Below are 22,183 nucleotides of genomic sequence, written 5' to 3'. Positions count from 1 at the left end.
TTAATGATTATTTAGTTTTTGAACACATCATATTCCATATTTGGACTTGATGTAGTATATTTTCAACATGATATTGAAAAAAATGTGACATGGCAGTGACGATGCTGTTACAGACATACTAGTCCAGATACCTGTCATACTCACTATAACAGGCTCTTGTTTCTAAGAAGCAGCATCTACAAGCCTGATAACCGAGTCTCTGAGCTAAAGACATGCCAATATTAGAAGTTATATCAAAGGGAGACCTCGATACTTATTTTCTCATTGTGTCAGTCATTATTGTACCAATATGTATACTGGCTATGTTTTTTTGTAAAAAAAAAAAGATAACAAAAATGTGATTTTAAAGTGATTTCCTTAACTCCTGTGAACATTGGATGCTCCAACTTATCGTGAAATTATCAAAGATGCCTTCCAGTCTGTTAGAATGTTGGATGAAAACTATCAGCAAATGTATGAAGAAGGTAGCCGGGCAACCCAGAGGTTTATTAAAGATCAAAAGGAGCAATACAGAGCACATATGAGGTAAGACATAATCCACCCCTTTTTTTGGAAATGTAGTCAACCAAAATAGTATGTCATAATAATGATATGGTCCAACACAAGTCTGCAGAAGCCCTACCAATCTACAGTGTACAGTGATTGGTTGAGTAAAACAGGAATATCGAATATGCATAAGATAGTAGTATATAATTGGTAAACACAAACACCAAGGTGTCACATCACACAGTGGAAGGAAACACCCCCACATTTGTGATGGTATTTTATTTGTAAAATACCTAATAATGTCATTACACTTTGTATTTTGTATTTTGTATTTTGACCATCCTTAAATACAGTATTAGCTCACAAGTGACTGACTGCAATAGATGTAAAGACAAGTACAGTTTTGGTAAATGTGATTCACAAGTTACATTCATGCTTATGTATAGATACAGTTCCTTTAAATATATATAGTATTATCAATATGTATATGGTGACATCAAATGCTGTCAAATGTAAAGACAATGTGAACGCACTGAAAATTATGGAGTATATTATGTGTATAACCACACTCAGTACATGTATCCTGAGTGAAAGTACATGTGAATACACACAGTGAAATAATGTAGCAACGTTCTATGAATACAAACCACAGCCGCACTATTAAGGCTCGTGTGTCCATAAGTCCTAGGTCACATTTTCTGAATAGTGGGTCAATCTGTTGATATATTCTTAATCGTAAAAGTGCAGTTGAAAATTTCTAGTAACTGTTTTCAAGTTTGTGTTTGAAACATTAATACAAACCACAGAGAGGACATTAACCCGTTTTCTAAGGAATCTATTCTTATTTAACTGTTCAAATGATCACAGGTGGTATTTACACACACCTAATTCCTGTTTAGTCATAATTCTAGAATTAATCTATCCATTTCTAGCTGATGTTCAAAGATCTGTTAAAAGCAACAAGAAATTTTACATCAGTTCACTCTTAATCCTCGCAGTCCTAGACATGTTCCCAGTAGAGTAACAAACATTTTTACTCCCTGTAAAATGTACATAATCCTACAAGACATTTATTTCAAATAGAACTTATCACAAATCTGTTAAAGACACCGTGGATGTTATTCATTTATTTTGGTCACAAATTTATGGTCTTGTTTTTCAATTTATTTATGCTTTAAAATTTGTAACTGTGGAAGTATTTATGACTGCCTTAGTTATCAAACGCTATCAGCATTCCATGAATTTACAATTTGCTGTAATGGTACCGGAGTCAAAAATGATCCCTACTTTGTTAATGGCTGTTTACACATGGACATCAATCCAGTGTACACTGTATCATCAACAAGTAGGAGTGATGTTAAATTCAAGTAACCAGAATGATCGAACCATCTCATGTGAAAGTTTGGTGTATTTTCGCAAAGAAGGAAAAAAGAGTAAAAATTTACAACTGCAAATATTGTAATGATACAAGTCTCGGGAATAATTTGCAACTTTTTTTCTTTCATGACATAACACACTAAAAAAGTGAACATACTATTCTGAATTACTACTAATTGATGTATTTGTCGTACTGTGTCATAGTGACACACAAATTCCATGTCAGTATTCCTAGCTTTCTCCCAATAATGGATCCAATCCCATTATAACAAACTGGGGAGAGTGGTTACAGTGACTACCAACATAAATCACAGTTCAAATTCATGTATTGAACATGGTATGAAATTGACAACATTTTTGTAACAATTTTGGCACCACATGATTGAAAGATAATTGTCTGCAACCGAAACATCTGGCACCATTATCGTCATCATTACATCATAGAACAAAATAATACAGAATGTGTAGTATTTAATTCTCCTTTCCTTTTACAATCAAGTAATATTTCTTTCTTCATATTTCAGTTCCATATTTTATTTTATTTTCTAATTTATTTTATGATCAAACAATTATTTTATAATTTGATATTCATTTATTCATCATATTTTTAGTCACTTGCTTGTAATCCATCTATCTGTCTCTAGATGAATTATTCATCTATAACTTCGTACCGCTAATATTGATTTGATTCATAATGTATTATTCTGGTGATGTATATTTCTATATCAGTTAAAATGTTAATTTATTCATCCGGTAATACCGTATTGCTTATGTACTTTCATTTATCATTTAACCTTTAATGTCTATTTTCTAGCTATTCATTTACTTATTCATTTTCATATCTGCTAACTTATTTATTTTCATTTATTTTTCATCTGTGTATCCTTCAGTTCATTCAGTTTGCTATGTTTAAGGTGAATGACTTCCTCAGACATAGCCATGCTGTTGTCTGTGTTGTAGATATGCTGTCATTACAAATCTTTGGTATACTCCTTGCCTATATTATTCAACCAATAAGTATTTCCAAGTCAATCTGTCTGTCTTTCTATCTATCTATCTATCTATCTATCTATCTATCTATCTATCTATCTATCTATCTATCTATCTATCTATCTATCTATCTGTCTGTCTGTCTGTCTGTCTGTCTGTCTGTCTGTCTGTCTATCTATCTGTCTATCTATCTGTCTGTCTGTCTGTCTATAGAGAGAGTGTGTGTCTCTGTGTGTGTAATGGTCACATACATACATACATACACACACACACACACATGCACACATATGTACGCACACATGCAAACGCGGGCGTGCACACACACACACACACACACACACACACACACACACACACACACACACACACACACACACACACACACACACACACACATACATACTAATCAGGTAGATACACTATTCCATGCACTCTTCCATTCACTTATTCACTTCCATCCACTCACTGTAAAGGTTAATCCCAGTAGTATGTTCAGATGACATCACTGTGACATAGTCTTGAAAAAATACACATGTACCTCCGGATAAAAAATGTAGAAATTAATCACTGCTAAGACTGACCCCCAGCTGTTTTGTATGCTGTAAGGTTATCCCTATGGGGTCTTCGCAATACATCAAATGGCCCAGAGAACATATAGTTATATTATAATCATTCACTAAATGTAATATCGGATCAAAAGTTGCAAGATCAATCACCTACCAGGTCACCCCCTCTGTTCTGTAACAACATCCCAGCAATGTCGCCACAAGGCTATTGTAGTGACATCATCCCTAAACACACAATACAGCTTTTTTAACTTTATCATTCTCAATATACAATATGGGATATCAAAAGTTAAAAGATCAGTCATCAGTCAGACTGACCCTGTTGCACTACTACTAAGGTTATCCCAGTGCAGTGTGGTGTCTTCACAAGTCTTACTGTGACATGTCATCTCAAAAAACTCACCCAGATAAGTTCTCTACACCCTATTATTCACTAAAACTTCATCAAAATAAAATGATCAGTCACCACCACCACCAGACTGACATCTACTCTGCTTTGTATGCTAGCTATCTCAGAGTATCATCACAAGGCATCGAATGGCCCATAAAAACATACATGCACAGCCTATTCATTAACCAAACATTGGATAAAAAAAAGCCTAAGCAACCAATCACTAGTAATAGATCTACTAAAAACCTTCACTAAAAAGACTGTTCTAAAAATAATGAAGTTAATTACATTGATGCAACATATCACATCTGCCTCCATTCTATTGCAATGAGATTTTAGCTACCACTTAGATTCACAACCACAAATCTTCAGTAATGAAATGCTGCAGTCGTTACGCACAACGGTCGATTATCGCTAAATGGTGTTGGAATTTGCAGACAGATTGCACTGAAAGTCAATCTATTATAGACATATAAGAGCATTTGGACATTGATAAATTGTACTCACTGCCTTCCACAATGTGTGTTAAAAGGAGCAAATGGTCAGGAAGTCCAGATCTGTATCAATATAATGTCCTGTACAAGTTATAACATTTGTCTGACCAGCTGGTTGGGTACATGTAATTCAATGTACACTTTCACTTTGAGGCAAGAACAGAATGACACAACATTTTTTATAGTGGTAATGTTAGCATCACTTTCACTTAAACCAGTTTGTATTTCATAGTATTTTCACAGTTCATAGAAGTACATGTATGTCTGTATCATTCATGATATTACCTTTTAGTTATGTACAGGTGTACAAGTGGTGTCACTTTGCTAACCTCTGATGTAACCTCAACAAGGATTTAAAAGGCATTTTGTGAATAATGCAGTGTATCCTGCAGCTATATGAAATGCTAAGTTGACGATATGATTCATTAAAGCACATCTGATTAATATATGAAATATTTAGTGCATTATGTTATGATATATTATATAGCAACATCGTGAATCCATAATCTGTATAATTCTGATAAAAGTTTTCCCATGGCTTATCATATCATAAATGTGTCTGAAATCATAATGTCATAAATATTTTAGGCTAGGTAGTCAATAACTGCTAGGCTTTATAATAGATTGTCATCACTACCTATCTTCAGTTCAGGTAGTGTGTACATGTGTGTGTGTGTGTGTGTGTGTGTGTGTGTGTGTCTGTGTGTGTGTGTGTATGTGTGTCTGTGTCTGTCTCTGTCTGCGTCTGTGTCTGTGGTTGTGTGTGTATGTGTGTGTGTATGTCTGTGCATATATGTTTGTTAATGTCAATATGTATGTCTGTGTTTGTATATAATATGTGCAATATGTAGTATGCAGTATGTGACTGTATCTGTCTACAATGTATCTGTCTGCAATATCTTTGTGCTCATGTTTGTGTATCTATCGTGTGTGAGTAAGAGTGAGTGTGTACGGTATATTACACACACACACACACACACACACACACACACACACACACACACACACACACACACACACAGTGACAGGTATATATATAATTATTATATATATGATATGGATGTACAATATGTCTTTATTGAATTATGGAGGTTGGACAGTATTGCAATACATTTTTATAGCTAAAAGGTTATTTTTTTATCAGTAAGATCTGTGCTATGATAGTTCTCACCTACACTCAGCCTGTCTACATCGCTGATCTGTGCAATGATAGTTCTCACCTACACTCAGCCTGTCTACATCGCTGATCTGTGCTATGATAGTTCTCACCTACATTCAGCCTACGCAGTCTACATCACTGATCATCGACCTCCTTCAAGTACCTAATATATGAAGTGTGATAGTTTACATGTAATTTACATGTATGCACAATATTATGTAAATTTAAACATACTGGTATTCAGGCTTTTGGAGCTGTGGCTAACACAGTTTGCATTGCTACGATTACAAACCGAGTATAGGCTAGTCGAGATATCATAGCCACAGATCAGTGACCTATATGAGCTGTGCTACCCTCTTAAAGCTAGAGTAGATTTTATTCCCAAGACTGTATCTTTAAATACAAATACTGCAATAACAATAAATTTCATGATAGTTGTAGGCTGTATTAAGGGTTTAAGAAAATGAAAAACGATTGACACTCCATCTAACCCTGGAAATGGGAAATATGCAGATTGTAAGGGTTGTGAAATCCATTTCAATATTTCAAAGCATGGACTACTATTTTGTAATATCATAGCTTCTTTCCATTGCATATATACTCTATAGGCTGGGTTCCTCATTATTTTCTTATACATTGACAAGGACAGCTGTCATGCCTTGAAATATTGAAATGGCTTTCACCACCGTAGAATCAGCATATTTCACATTACCAGTTTAAATGGCGAACATCGATTGATTGATTGCTTTTCATGTTCTTAAATAGGCTAGCAAATTTTCCTTTCTTGATCAAGGGGAGTTGGGAGCTGAACCATGTTTTAGTAATGCCATCTGAACAGGAGTGGTAGAGTGAGACAAGATCTTGACTCAACCAAAGGAATTGCACATGTATATTTTCCGTATCACCAGAATCACAATATAATGACTTGTTTTTATCGTTCATTGGCCTTGCTCTATGATTTACAGGGGACGGTGCCCTGTACTAGATTCTTCTCAATACAGTTCCCATTTACACAATTTCTTCATACAGTCATCATTGCAGTTTAAAATTTTGTGTAGGCTTGACTGACCTTGATATAGAATAAAGATAAGAGTTCAGTAGTATATGTTTCTCTCAATACAGTTTATATTTACAGTTTCTGTTAATAATTAAAAAATCATGGCAATTTAAGACTTAGTTTAGTCTCGATTGACCTTATGGCCTGCAATATAGAATATAGTTAATCAGTACTTCAATTCTTTCAATACAGTTTCCATTTACAGTTTCCTACATACTACACATGATGGTTTAAGATTTGGTTTAGTCTCCATTTACTTTGATGTGCAATTTAGACTGTGGTTCAAGCGTCCAGTCCCATGTTCTTTTCTATACAGTTGCCATTTGCCATTTTTAGTTTAGTTTCCTTTGACCTTGCCCAACAATATATACAATGTATAGAATATGTTAACAGCATTCAGTACTATGTTGTTTCAATTTCAATATCATTTGGTGTTTCTTGGCAACTGAGTGAAAATTATGTGACATGAAATCGTGAAATGATTCTTCAGAACGTGAAGTTTATGAAAATATCTCTATTTCTAAATTATATGAGTGGCGTTTCCCTTTTAAATGCTGCTGTTGTCTTAATATTAAATCAGTCTGGATGCCAACAGTGGTTTCTAACTAAACCACGTCTGGTCAAAGTCTGTCAATCAGCACAAAAAGTTGTTCTTCCAATCAGTGAATCCCAACTACTATAGTGATGTAAACAGTGTATAAGTAGCATCCTCAGCTGACAATATACCATATTTGGGCATTACATAACTGTCACAATAAACACTCACTTTATTAGGGACTGTGTCATTGGTTAGAATTTTGTGATTGATTAACAAAGACATGATGTTAATGACTGTGTGGGTGGTTGTGGATGAATTTTAATTTCATACCTCATGCATCTCAGGACTTCTAGAGTAATGACTTTGACTATACTGTGAGTGGAGGTGTAAATGATAATGATGCAGTTTACCTGGATATGACAAAGGATGCACAACAACTTCACCCACCTGTACTCTGTGTTGTACAGATGAGTTTGAATATCTCAGTGGCACATCATGTTAGATTTTCTGGTGATGTCATCGCCAAAGCAGACTATTTGTAAAGTAAGGTGCCATGACATTGGTAATAGACAGAGTGGCAACTGACAAGGAATAGTTTGTTAGCTGTCAATAGTGTGTCTAAACGTGATAAGATGCACAATGCTGTAACACAGGTTTTTATTGAATTATCAGAAACAGACAGTCAACACTGCAATTTGACAGCTAGGACACTTTATTCTAACAATTAGAATTATAAAAAGACCGAGACACTGTTTAAAGTAGCACTACTAATTTGCATAATATTTGAATTGTGAACAAGGATGGCATCGTTTCATGATATTTTATGTACTTGTTTGCAAACTTTCACCCATAAAATCTACTCAGGAAAGCAGTTTATGCTGATGTTGTACAATACATCACCAATGTACATAGAATCAGCAATTAACAGTTATACATCTCTACATTTCACTCACTATAAAAATTTTCCACAGATATCACTGAATTTTCCATGGGGGGGGGGGGGGGGGGGGGGCCTCCTGACTATTATATATAGATCACAGCTTTATTAGTGATGGGGGGGGGGGGGCATTTATTGATAAAAGTGAATGACAAAAAGAAAGATGTACGAAAAAGGAAAAAAAGCAGCCAGTGTGTTGTGATGGTAGATGTTATGCTGTCAATTAACAGTAGAGGCAGACACGTTGTCTGTCCGGGATTACCTACTCTAGACATCACGGAGATGATTGAATAAATACTGTTCTAGATTTTGTTAAGTGCAGTGAGTAAGATCAGTGATTAGTTTAATGGTATACATAATCATTATAGTCCTGTTCAGTTCTAATAAAACACTCCATTTACTAAGACTGCATCAAAAACCGTTCTCAGTATAGCTGTAAATGACAGATGAATAGCTAAGGAGTATTATCATCATCACACACTTCCTTCCTATTGGTGTCTCTTGAAATTATACTATGGAGTTGAGGAAATCTCAAAAATCTGTTTAGAAAGCCATAGACAAGGTAGAAACTAATGTTCTTCCAACCCCCACAACAAGGACGTACCCGCAACCCTCGATCATGTCCCTCAAACCACCCCAACCCTCATGTCCCTCAAACCACCCCAACCCTAATGCCCTTCCAACCACCACAACCCCAACCCTAATGTCCCTCCAACTCTCCCAACCTTCATGCCCCTCTAACCACCACCACCCCACAGTTGACTTCCACAAAATTACTTGATCATTAACTATTAACAACAACATACCATTTACTTTAGAGTGAGCTATATACTACATGCACCTACTGTAATCTAATTATAATGGGGGTTGATATGCATCGAGTGTTCTCCCCATGGTAGATTGCAAGGATGGTGGCTAATTTGCATAATAATTTACATATCAGTAACATGGTAATTTGTATCATGATCAGCATATAATATGTCATGTCTTCAACATTGAAACATACTCTTGACATGTTTATGTTTAACACATACACACATGGATAGTGGGATCAGTCATTGCTATTCACGGGAAGTATTATTAATGTCATTAAAAGAATTCTAAAACTCAAGGGTGTAGTACACTTTTAAAGAAACCTGCCAAGCATGGCAACCTGGGTGGCAAGAACAGCATTAGCACCAACCTTTGTCTCTAGTGGGGAGAACACTGGATACGACTTAATAGTTGTATATATATCTTTACAACATCACACCCTAGCCAGAAAGATCTGTCATTGTGTGTTTCCATCTATGTTATATGCTCCAACCCACCTGGACGATGTCTGTCATAATGAGCTGACACATGAAAGGAAAAAATGGGGTAGTGAGTGGTTGCATGCATGTAAGCCGACCAACAACTGGATCATTCAGACTACATCCCACTTCTTGTTAACATTTATCCAGCATTGTGCTAAAAGTATAAGTATACCCTGTCCAGATTACAATAAGTGCATAGTTGTATTCATATAATCTCAGACAAGATAACATTAAGTGTCTCTTTATATTCATGATTTTACACAAACTCATAACCAGGTATCCCAGATCACTTATCTCATCAGAAGCTGTCACTGTTATTTTATATTATTGATGAAAAGCGACACTCTTCAATTGTTTGTTTTTATCTTCTGATCGGAAAGATGATTGAACAGGCTATCAAACTGACAAACTAATTGTGTGATAGTCCCATGGGGGGACTTGTCATTTTTCACGGTAATGATGTTTTTCTATGATTAAAATCCTACTACATTTTTACTGTCATGCTGATACATATAATGGTCTTTGTCTACATGCCTTATCAAGGGATCTTGCTATCTGATTAAATATGCATAAACTGTTTGAATTCCATTTGCCAAAACAGCCTGAAGAGATTTCAGTTATCAACAAACCTATATCAATGTGTATATGTGATATAATACCAAATGATAGCTTTTTACTTTGCGTAATCAGTTTTGATTTCTCACTGTAAAAACAAGAATTATCTGCTTTGATCAAAATATGTACCCATTACGGTTTCTGGTTTCACTAAAATATCCATATCTATGTGATATACTTTACATTGCATTCAGTATTTTTAGAATGCATGAAATATTGAAATTTTGCAGCACTCATATTAATGATCTGAAAATTATGCCAGTAATGGAATGTGAGCTTTTTCAAAATTTTAGTTGTATATTTGTCTGTTAATAGTTTGATACCTCAATGATTGCCAGGATTTATATGTTAGTTGTTTGTTGTCTCCAGTAATGTAGTCTTTGTATGAATGAATGAATGAATGAATGAATGAATGAATGAATGAATGAATGAATGAATGAATGAATGCAATGATACCATCCCAAAACATGTTAACATTTTATGAGGGTATTAAATATTATCATAACTCACTAGAGTGGGAACATAATGTATGTGAACTAACTTATCATTACTAAATCATATCATTGCCACATTACACTCTCCAACTTTTCATTTCATCCTGTCCTCAATCCTCATGCACCTTTTATTCTCTACCAAAAAGCATATTAAAAGGGTAAGGAAGTTTTCATTCACAAACTGACTTTATGAATTGAAAAAAACATAAGTAGGTTTACACTGATGTTAACTGTAAGTAGTCATAGTCCATTGAATTTATAATTTTAAAGAACAAGGTTTCAATCCCTGGCATGTTCTCAAACTTAGTGTTATCTTATCTTATCAGGATTTACATAGAATCATTCTGTTGTTCTTTACCAACTTTTGCTATAGCTCGGCCAAACAACTGTTTCTCACACCTAGATTTTAATGCTCATCTGAACTGGGCCTTTAAGTCAGTAAAAACCATTGATAGAGAGAACTCAGATGTTACCACTTTGTGAAAATTATATTGTTCTGTTAGTGTAACTCTTGAACTTAGTCTTTTAAGAAATAGCCATGGAATTAGATCATGTGGTGAACAGTCCTTATGACTGCATCAATGAATATACCCATTTCAGTCAAGTGTATTTTGTGGTTGATTTATGCCAAGACAAGGTGAGTCAAATCAACCCTATAAAAGTCAATGAACACTGAGACTTGATATGCTAATACTGGTTGTAGATGGCATACAAAGTGTGCTTAATAGCAGATATTAGCATTTAATGTCATCACACTTTCACTCTCTGACCCCCTGTACATCACCTTCTTTCATCTCATCAATTATGGACACTGACCTTTAAACGTGGTCTGGTTTCATAGCATTAATCTTAAACCATAATATACTGACTACTTAGGTTATTTGAATACTCACCATTGTACAATATTGGTACTATCTCAATCAAATATCCCTCACACTGCTACTACTGCTACTACTACTACTACTACTACTACTACTACTACTACTACTACTACTACTACTACTATTAATGGTATTTGTTTTCACCATCTTTTTAATCCTTGAAATGAAACAATTCTCCATAGAGAAATGTTTCATTCCCTGTAGTTTCCGTGATTTGCAGTCATTTGGAAACCATACAACTAGTATGTTGATTGTTATGCTTACTATATCTACCTGACTCTCATTGATTGAGTGATTGTTAGTCTTCAAAAACTGTGATGTTTGGAGGGCTATGTTTCAAACCTGGGTCATCAAATTAGTATTATCTTATCAGTGGAGCCATAAAATGATTACATAGGATTATTCTTTTTGTATTGTACCAACCTTTTCTATAGCTCTGACAGACAACTGTTTTATACACCTAAATTTGAATCATATTGAAAAATGAAAATTATCAGCATTGATTTTTGAAAATTTTGAACAAATTTAGACTCTTGTGAATGTCCAATGAAAACCATATTGCACTGGATATGTATATGATGAAATTTAGATTCTCAGAGTTGATTATAGCTAGCAAAGTGTAAAAAAAGAATTAAAACTAGACTTTTTGGCACCCGTAAATTAACTTTGTGTCCTTGTGATATAGCTGTATCATTTTAGCTTGCAGACATATCAAATGTGAAAGTCATTAGTCGTGATAAGACCTAGACTTCTGGGCACTCTAAAAACAACTAAACAATCGTGTGCCACTGATGAAGAATTATGGACACTCTAACTAAATCGTACAAAGTAATACAATCATAGTAGTACGATATTTAGTGAAAATAGGCTGACAAATTGGTCGCAGGTAAAATCAAATTTAAAAGTTAATTTCTGATTGATTGGATTTTGAGATGCAGAATTGAATTGTCTGGTCTTGTGATTGTATCCTGGGAACATATATCTTTCAAGACACTTAGTCTTTCTATGCATAGTTTTCATAGGAGCAGATGGCCATCAAGTTGGGGTGACCCTGTTTTTCTTATGTTTCTCATTACTTTTGGTAAATGGAAAAAAAAAATGGAAAAATCATCTTCTCCATGTTTCTCTGCCTCTCCTTTTCCTCCTCTCTGTCTTCTTTTTATTGGATTCCTGGTAACAAGCCCTTTCCCAGCTTCTTTACACAATTAGCATGTTCTCAGCCCCCCCCCCCTTCCCTCCCAAATAACTTCTGTTGTGAAAGAAATCATCAGCTCTGTTTGTGAACAAGTGTTGCCGCCGCTGCCATGACTGTAGATGATGTCGACAGTCCAGATATTTAATTATTCTTGCCAGAGATGGCACTGTTCCACAAAATATTAAAGGTGGAAAAAAACAGAAGAAGAAACAATTATTTTGATATCGGAGCTAAAAATTTGGATCGGTGGGATGATGAGAAACAGAAGGAAAAAAAATAGGTCACCCTTTGATCACGAACAGAAAGGAAAACCATATTAAAATCTTGTTACTATCTTTCTACATCTTTCTGCTATTTGATATGTATTTCTCATTTATTGCCATCATATTAAACATTGTGGATTTTGTAGGATTGCACTAATATAAGTTATGTCTGATTATTTGTATCAGAAACCATTGTAAGTTGGTTATGAATATTTTATTGATTTTTGAGTCAGTTCATCTCAATATATATTATGTATTACTCTCAATACATTTGGGGAATTCTTCGATATTATAATCTGGAGACTAGACTTGGATGATGTTAACACTCAAAATACAATGATTCTGTAGTTATATACTAGTAAAAATATACTGTTTTATAGAAATGAGGTGAGTTAATAGGACTGTCATCCCCTGAATCACAAGTACCACATGAAATGATAGATATTTTAATAACCAATTATTGTTCCTACAGGCCATGTTTTCATTCATTTAATATCAGGAATTGATGGGTGTTGTGACTCAATTAACTCTAACAGTAATTACATGTTGTGAACACAAAATGGCCGACACACATTATAGAAATTGCTGCTATTTTCTGTTTACATTATAGTTTTATACTACAGGGTAATCAGTCATTATATAGGTATTAACCTCTTATTATCATGGCTATTACAGTTGTTGTAATGTTTAGATTTGTATATAACATTCTCTGACATTTAAAGGCAATGGGTATGCCCCCTTTAATATGTTGGAATTCACTCAATTGTTGTGTTCCTAGGAAGATCTTTAACTGTGCTGTGTAGTATATGTCAGGCTCTTTGGATACTTCTTATCAGGCCAATTTCCATCAAAGTAATTTAGTATAATCAGTTACTGTTATAGAACTAAATGACAATAATTAATTGAAGGAGAACTTAATACTGAACCCATCTAAACATGGAGTGTCAATAACTATAAGTAAAAGGGTTTTGAGGAGTCTCCAGTAACATTTGAATTAGTGGTTCAAAAGTGAAATGGAGTGTAAGAGCTATTTACAAATGACGTCAAGTATATACAGTTCATTTATTTCACTTTTAGTTCACTTATGTACTGACCACAGATCATTAGGTTTGCAGTACACTTGATTGATCTAAGGTGCTTTCAGAGAGTGGGTTGATCACTTTTAGTCAGACTGCATGCTTATAGTATTAACTTATACACAGTTCAAATGCATCTATGCATGTCAATACAGTGCATGTTCTCACAATGTTGTTTGCCATGATAGAGGACAAGAATTGATTTCAGCTCATTCTGTTATGGTCTTTGCCATTGATCAGTTGTGTCATCTAGATTGATTATACGAATATTTCTAATGCAAATAACTACCAGACATGTCAGGTTAAAATGAATGAATGTTGTATAATACGGTATGTTGAAAAAAATTTAATATAATATGTATGATATGGATACTCTACAGAACTGTACTGTATCAAAAATTGAATAGTGTAGTCTCAATGTATCTCATAGTGTGTATCTATCTGTCTCTCTACATATGTGTGTATGTGAGTGTGTGCATGTTTATGTGTCTACATGTGTGTGTGTGTGTGTGTGTGTGTGTGTGTGTGTGTGTGTGTGTACGTATGTGTGCTTCATGCTGAGTATAATATATGCAATTGTTTCTTTTGCAGAAGAGAGAATGCTCTATTATCTCAGAACAGAGAGGTAAAGAGGCTGAGTGATCTATTAGTACTAGAGTTACTGGTAAGTACAACACCCCTATTACAATTTGGAATAGTCTTGTCTTATGATTACTGGAGTTACTGGCCACTACAGGAATCATCTGGACACTCCTGTTAGGACTTGGAATAGTCCCCCACCTTGTGGGTACTAAATAAAGTTGTCATATATGATGTTGTTGTAGTAAAATAGTGTACATTCAAATCAGAGATCTTAGAAGCTAAAACAAAATGTATGAGGGTCTATCACTTACATGTATAGAAAATAGATTTTAAAAGGAAGAAAAAAATTGAAAAAGTCCAACCATTGTCACATTAGCTGAAAAGTGAATATTTCTGTTCAAAAACATTTAGTGGGGGAAAAATAATGTAAAATTTTGATTTTTTTTTGTTTATTTTCATAAGTATGAGTCAAGAGTTGAAAGTTATTGAAAAGTAAAGTACTTCTGTTCAAAAATATTTTAAATGTGGAAAAAAGAATAATGTAAACTTGATATTAGTTCATTTTGATTAGTATGACTTTGGTTCGTAAGATGATATTTGTGACTAGTGTTTAATAAAAGATTCATCCAAATACTATTTAAAACCCTATACATGTACAAGCTATGACTGGGACATTTCTTTTCATCAAGTAACTAAATATATACTCACCAAAAATTTGTCAGTTACTTATAAAAAGACATTGTATCTGAATTAGTGGTCAATATTATCCGTTGTTAGTGCAGTGACAAGTTTAAATCTTGAGCAAAAACTTGGTTTTGAATCTGTCTCCATGCTAAAACTGTACTAGTTTGTAACTGTAGTACCACAATATGTTCACTGAAAATTGATAAAATACCAATAATTAGATATTGTACATGTTTCATCAGTGGTCGATGTTATCCATAAATAGTGCCGTAATAGGTTAAAATCATGATCAACATTGAAGGCACTGATTTTTTGGTGCGGACCCAATATTGCACCATATTATGTATCCAGGCAATGCTACAAATATGTTTACCCACAGGAGATTCAATACTATTCAGGGTAGACAATATTATGAATATGGGTAAATTATTTTATCCAAGAAAACATTTTCAAAGAAATGTTCCAGTTGCAGCTAATGCAAACATTTCTGACACAAATTGTCTGTTTGACAAGATCTTAGATGAAGAAATATGAATATGACTGGAATATATTACGAGTGTTTACAGTTGTAAATATGATTTACATCGTATGATACCTAGATTTTGTTTTTTTATTTCATGATATTTTTACGACCACGTTATCAGCCACCTAATCAAACGTTATTGTAAAGCCATGAATAAATTACTCTCCATCATTGGCAAAAATATATAATAAAAGTTGTGAAACGAGAAACTTGGGAAATTTTTGTAGGAAATGAGAAAGGTCAGACTGATTATTGAGAGGAACTGTTGTGTTACAAGGAAAAAATAATTGTTAGGTTTTATTGTCTTGATAATATTACCATTGATTTAAAATACCATTGGGAGTTGACAATAATAGAGGTAGAGATTGAAGTCATTGTATAATAGTAAAATTCAATTTACACTCTGAATTCTCTGACAATGTTGCAATGCTTACAGAATTGTACAACAGTGTAGCCATTAAAAAAGAAGCCAGTTCACTTGCAACAGAAGTTCGTCTCACTACATCTTACTAAAATTGCTACATTTTGTGACAAGTTCTTGAGTACATTTTGTTACATTTTAATCCTTTCAAGGGTGCAGACAATAAAATGTAGCTATAATAGACAAGTATTTTTGTCAAGAAAGATGATAAAATGTAGCAATGTGTTTTTGTTGAGTCAGACAATAAATTGTAGCAATGTTAGTCTGATTTTTGATGAGCCAGACAATGTTCTGTTACAGGTATCTGGATTATATTGTAGTAGTGAGATGTGTTCAATTTCAGATCAGACGTAAACGAAAATTTTTATCAAAAAATTACAAAAAGTGAAAATGTGACTGATCAACTTATTGAATCAGATCTTTTATTAAGTTATTTCAAACATTTTTATCATTGATTATTTTTTCTCTTTTGATATTATTTCATTAGTATTGACAATTTTTGTAGCAGTAGGATAATTACTAGGTAGTCCATTAAAAGTCACTAAAAAGTTGAAAATATTGCCGCCAAAAATGTGGATGTTTTATTGACGGTGTTGTTCTTTGATACAAAGAAATACTTGTGAGTAATAGAATAATTTGAACAAAGATGCACATGTTATGATAGAAATTATGAAATTACAGCATTGTCAGTTACATGACTCAATTATAACACTAATTGTTTTAGTTTGTTATCTTTAATAGTAAGCCAAAACCTCATCTGCCGCAGTAGTAACTTTACTTGTCTAAGTTTGACCCGAAAGTAGATATAATATGAATTTATTTATCATGAAAACATTTTCTGTCATCAGTTGAGATCAATATGCCATTCACTTTTAAGTGTTTCTGAAAATAAATCTGTCAGAATTTATGTAGATGGAAAGTGAATATTTTGATATGTGGTCATAGGTTAGGCCACTTGTAATTATCGTTCAGGGTTATTTTGGAGTTTGCCGACAAGTTACAGAAAAACCTAAAAATTTGTACAAAAGGTTTTGGTAAGAAGTTAATATTTGGATCATAAATGTCAGATATGACAACATCTTTGACTTTGAATCAAAATGTAGTGAATTTCATCGAAAAATGAGTAAAATATATAAATTTGTGTTTTGTTAAATTCATGATTTGCGACTGATGTGTGCTGAAGGAGTAAATGAAATGCAAGTATAAATTGCTTCGGCCTGCTGTTGAAACAGCTTTGCACAGTCAAAGAAAGAAGGCTAGGAATCAGAAAACAGTGCAACCGATATTTGATACTGATATTTGATATTTGAGTTTAATATTCAGTTGTAGTATCGTTACATGTCAAGCAATTGTCTGCTAACTGACTTTTGATCCCAGGCCAATCATGTATGAACAAATAAATTGGGAATTATTGCCTGAGAATTTATGGGGAAATCACAGAATAATCCCTTGCTTTAAAGTCATTGATGTAAGACTCGGAGTACATCCTGGAATCGTCAACACAGGAAATTTCAGACACTCTGATAAGTACATGTGGTTCCAGCTGCATTGTCATTCAGATTTTTCTACAAATGATGAAGAATGAGATGAATAAGTCCTTTATATGCCATCTTGTTAAGATGCAAGGACAAAAAACAAAATAGCAATTTCAACATAAATTCCTGTTTCTTACAGAGCTAGATAAACAAATTTGAAATGAAGTTTTCAGCACACACACATTGTCAGGTTAGCACTCTTTACAAATACCAACTAGTGACATTTAATTCTTTTCAAAGTCTGAGTCACTTTTAAACTAGAAGTTTTCTTTTTTTTCAGTCGGTGAAATTTTAAGCAAAAGCTCGAAGTGTGCACAGCATAGATTGACAAATTACTGTGGATGTTAATTTTTTTTTATATGAAAATGATAATTTGTTAACAGTCTCTATAGTATGGTTATACAACAAGGTATTGTCCTGTGTTCCCACAATTACATATTTAGTACCATGAAAGCTTTCAATAATTAGTGGACTTTTAAGATACAGAGGAAACAATATTACATGAAAATGTTGTTAGGAACTTGAAGTTGTGGGGCAGTAACTTGGTCGTTTGAGCATGGGGGAAGTAGAAACATGGCCGCGGTTTGAACATGTTGGGAACTATTAAACAGGGTCATTTGAACATATGAAGATTGAGTAACGTGGTCGGTTGAAACTGTTTGGAAATAACATGGTCATTTGAAAATGTGTGTGGGAAATAACACGGCCATTTGCGAAAACCCAGCTTTCATATCAGAACAATAAACATTATAAGCTATAACATTTAACAAAGATTACAGTATACAGTATACTGACATAGTAGTAGAAGTCAGTAAACAGAAATTATTACCCATATAGTACAATTACCCGACATGTATCCTTCAGGATTTTGACCCCTGAGCTCTTTGACTCCGAGGAAAATCCTAAAACATGACAAGACAAAGATGTTTGATTGAATTATTAGCAAAAGAATCCCCAAGGCCAGTTTATGTGATGTATGGGTATTGAAAATAAGCATGAATTGTAAAGCTGCACTAATACACCATTAAGTACTTTTAATTTCCGTTTTCAATCCAGTTTGAATAGACTGACTCAGCTGGATACAATGATTAAATACAAAAGAACAGAAAAATCAGGGTTTTTTGTAAGGTTTTTCCTTCAGTTATATAAATAGTGAGTAATGGAACAAAGATGAACAAGTTATGATAGAAACTATGCTGTCAGTTACATGACTCAATCATAACACTAAAAATTAGCAATAAAATATCAAAGTGGGGTGTCCTGTGGTGGTCTCTTTTATTTGACCACAACATTCATCTAACATGAACTTTGACCTGCTGTTCCACCAACTCACCTTTGACCTGCTATTCTGCTAACCCAGCTTCGACATAGTATCTTCCCTCCCCCCCCCCCACACACACACTCACTCACCTTTGACCTTTCACCTGCTATTTCACTAACTCATGTTTGACCAGCTATTTTATTAACTCGCCTTCTATTCTCCCACCTCACCTTTTTGACCTTTGACCCTGCTAAAGACCCCCTTCTCATATTCAATGTTGACCTGCTCTTATCTTCCCCAACTCGTCTTTGACATGCTTTCCACTAGCTGAAAGCTGATGTCAGACTCACTTTTGTCTATTTGCATATTTCCTGATCTACACACAAGTTTCTTTTTACTTTTATTTATCATTTATATAATCACATATTTATTTGTTCAGTTATTTATTTACTTATTATTTATATTTCAGTAACATTGTCATGAAAAAAAAAATCATCCAAGAACAAAAATTTCCTTTCTCATGTATTTACTTTTTTATCTAATTTGTTTAAAAGCATAACAAAAAGAAGTTGATTTGGACTAGATCTAAGATTGTAATAACTAGGTGTATGTACATGTAATTTCCTATGTACGGATGTACACCAACCAAACAGGATGCCAGCCATCCATCACACTTTTAATAGTCAATGTATTCGTATAGTCCTGTAGCAATGCTAGTTTATTCTAATTTATGCTAATTTGATGAACATTTAGAGTATTCCTTCCAAACAAGAGAGAAGGATCAAAAATTATGTGATGATTTGAAACAAATGTTGTATTTTTCATCACTTCTGGGCTAATATTTTTAAAAAAGCATTTTTCACATCTCCAGTCAAACAATAAAGTTATCAAGAAAATGGAAAGTTAAAATTTAATACCTAAAATGCAAGTACAATTGATGTTATGAAAACACAGAAACTGTCACTAAAAACTGGTTTCCATGGTATTTAATACAAAAACAACTTTTAAAAAAAAGTGAAATTCAGAAAAAAAGCCAAAAGTAAAACATGCATACTAGACTATATTTTGTGTCTATATTGATAATAGTCTACACTCAAAAAGGTCATTACACTTGAAATTCCACATGAATTTTAATGAAATAGTGGTCAACTCAGAGGAGTAGTGAATTCAAATTATTACATAATAGCAGTTCCTGGTATAATTCTATTGGTCTGTACAATGACTTGAATTTCAATTCCAATTCCATATAGAATTTATGTAAAAGATATCAAAAACAAGGAGAGGGGGGGGGTGTGATTGTAAATTTTAGCTGAGTAAAACTTGAGAGTATAAACATTACTCCATAATTCATCACTCTAAAACTTGCCTTGATGTTTTCTTTTGTCCTCCCATTCCAAATTTTGCATATATAGTAAAAATAAAATGTGTTCTGTAAATTATTGAAGTGATATATACTTTAAGGAAAGGGTTAATCTGGTATCAAAATAAAATACAATGACCCCTGGATTTCATGCACATACAGAATACTTAATAGCTCCTACAGAAAAACTTTAACCTGACGTAATTACAAAAAATCACTAAAACACCACAACAGTGATTTTATGCTCCTGAAAATTAGCCTTTACTTCTCTCAAAGTAGCCAAGTAATGAATCAAAATGTATGAGTAAATGTGTTCGTTATAGCATACTTAATCTGTAGTGAAGAGGAAAGCTATAAAAGACAGACATGCAGTTTATCCTATCTGGGTTTATTTGAAGTGAATACAGACGGACATATACGACCTTTGACCTTTGTCAATAATTCAATTTCAGTAGAGTTTATCATGCATTCAGATGGGATACCGCTATGTCTTGTGTTCTTTCAAATTTCATTACATTATAAATAATGGATTGACTTGCAGTGTGGTTTTTTCGCTCTCCTAATGAAGAATTGATGTCCTTGTTGCAGCTGATTTGTTGTGCAAGATATTTCTGTCTGTGCGGTATTGATAATTAATAGATGTACATCCAATGCAAAGATCAGTGAGAGCTGTCAGATATTAATTAAATGTTCGTTGTCTTTGATGCTTTATGATGTAATGCATTTATGAACTGAATTGTAAAAAATAGAGCAAAATGACATTATGTGATTCAGTGAAAAAAAAAACCATCATTTTCTCATCGTATTTTCATCAAATTATTTTCATTAATAGAACTGTTTGGCTGATTCCTTTCACAATGTTAAACTTTTGAAATTGAATCCACTGATCAAAACTAGTAATTTTATCACACTAAATGACCCTCCCTTGTCAAAGGGTATTGAAGTCAATAAAAACATATGACAGCAACTTGAAAAATGAAGAGCTTATAAATCAGTCGACGTATCCTGTCACAATAGGGGATTGATAATAAAAGTGTAAGTCAAGATGTACAATGTTATGAGTCATGAGAGACAAAGCAAAGAACGTCACTAACTTTCACTTCTTCTACACATAATATATCCAAGTTTATTGATGTATGTTATTCCCTATATGGAGTAGGAGTCAGGATCATTGAAAGGCTACAGTGACTGGCTTTGAATCTGCAAGTTGCTGGTTAGAGCCACCCCACATAGAGTATACTCAAATTGCTTTGTTCACTTCATTTGCTATATTCTCCTTCTTTCCATTACAGAAAGATGCTGATGAGATGACAACAGGAGCAGCACAGGCTGTGCAGACTGCACTCTATGAACAGGATCAATATCTGGCTGATCAATACTATTATTGAGTGATCAATAGTAGTGATTATTGATTGATCAATGCAGTTGATTTTTATTAATTAATGATATTGATCATTTGCCATTCACTGCTATTAAGTATTTGTTGATCAATATCATCGATTGATTTAATACTATTGATTATTGGTTGATCAGTATAGATCAATATCTGACAGATGTCCATATTCAGTATTTTTCGGAATAAACCAATGACATGTTGTAGTTATGTGTCATCCTACAATCCAGTCACAGCATGCAGGGGGAAAAAACACTTTTTGTGAAATAGAGTGCTACTATGTGCCAAGTTTGTGAAGCCATAAGGAACATTGTATACACCAATAAATGAATATATTTTTTATGCACTCAGGTAGTTTGGAGAGTGGATAAAGAAATTTGCCGACCAGATGAATATGTGTCAATGATTCATATATTTGTCAAGAAATGTGAAAATAAGTATTATACGAGTTTTATCACCACTACTTTTGTACAAAACATTTTGATTCTATTTTGAGTCTGGCTACCTATCACACAAAGGTATAATCTTCCGACCATGCTCATGACTTTTTAGAGAATTTCTGTTACTAACAAAAATATTTGTCCAATGTGTGCCAAGCAGTTTCGACATT

General features: G+C 33.7%; 1 long non-coding RNA gene across 1 annotated transcript; it reads left to right on the top strand.

Annotated features, from left to right (window-relative positions):
• Nucleotides 1–384: 384 nt before the first annotated feature.
• On the top strand, nucleotides 385–21,568 carry LOC144434930 (uncharacterized). Its single transcript, XR_013480868.1, has 3 exons — nucleotides 385–525; nucleotides 14,406–14,478; nucleotides 21,473–21,568. It is a non-coding gene; the product is annotated as an uncharacterized LOC144434930 (long non-coding RNA).
• The last annotated feature ends 615 nt before the right edge of the window (nucleotides 21,569–22,183 follow it).

Source organism: Glandiceps talaboti, chromosome 5 (genome assembly GCF_964340395.1).
Source record: "Glandiceps talaboti chromosome 5, keGlaTala1.1, whole genome shotgun sequence".
NCBI classification, from domain to species: Eukaryota; Metazoa; Hemichordata; class Enteropneusta; family Spengelidae; genus Glandiceps; species Glandiceps talaboti.
The sequence above is the reverse complement of the archived record's forward strand: the minus strand, read 5'-3'. Positions and strand labels throughout refer to the sequence as shown.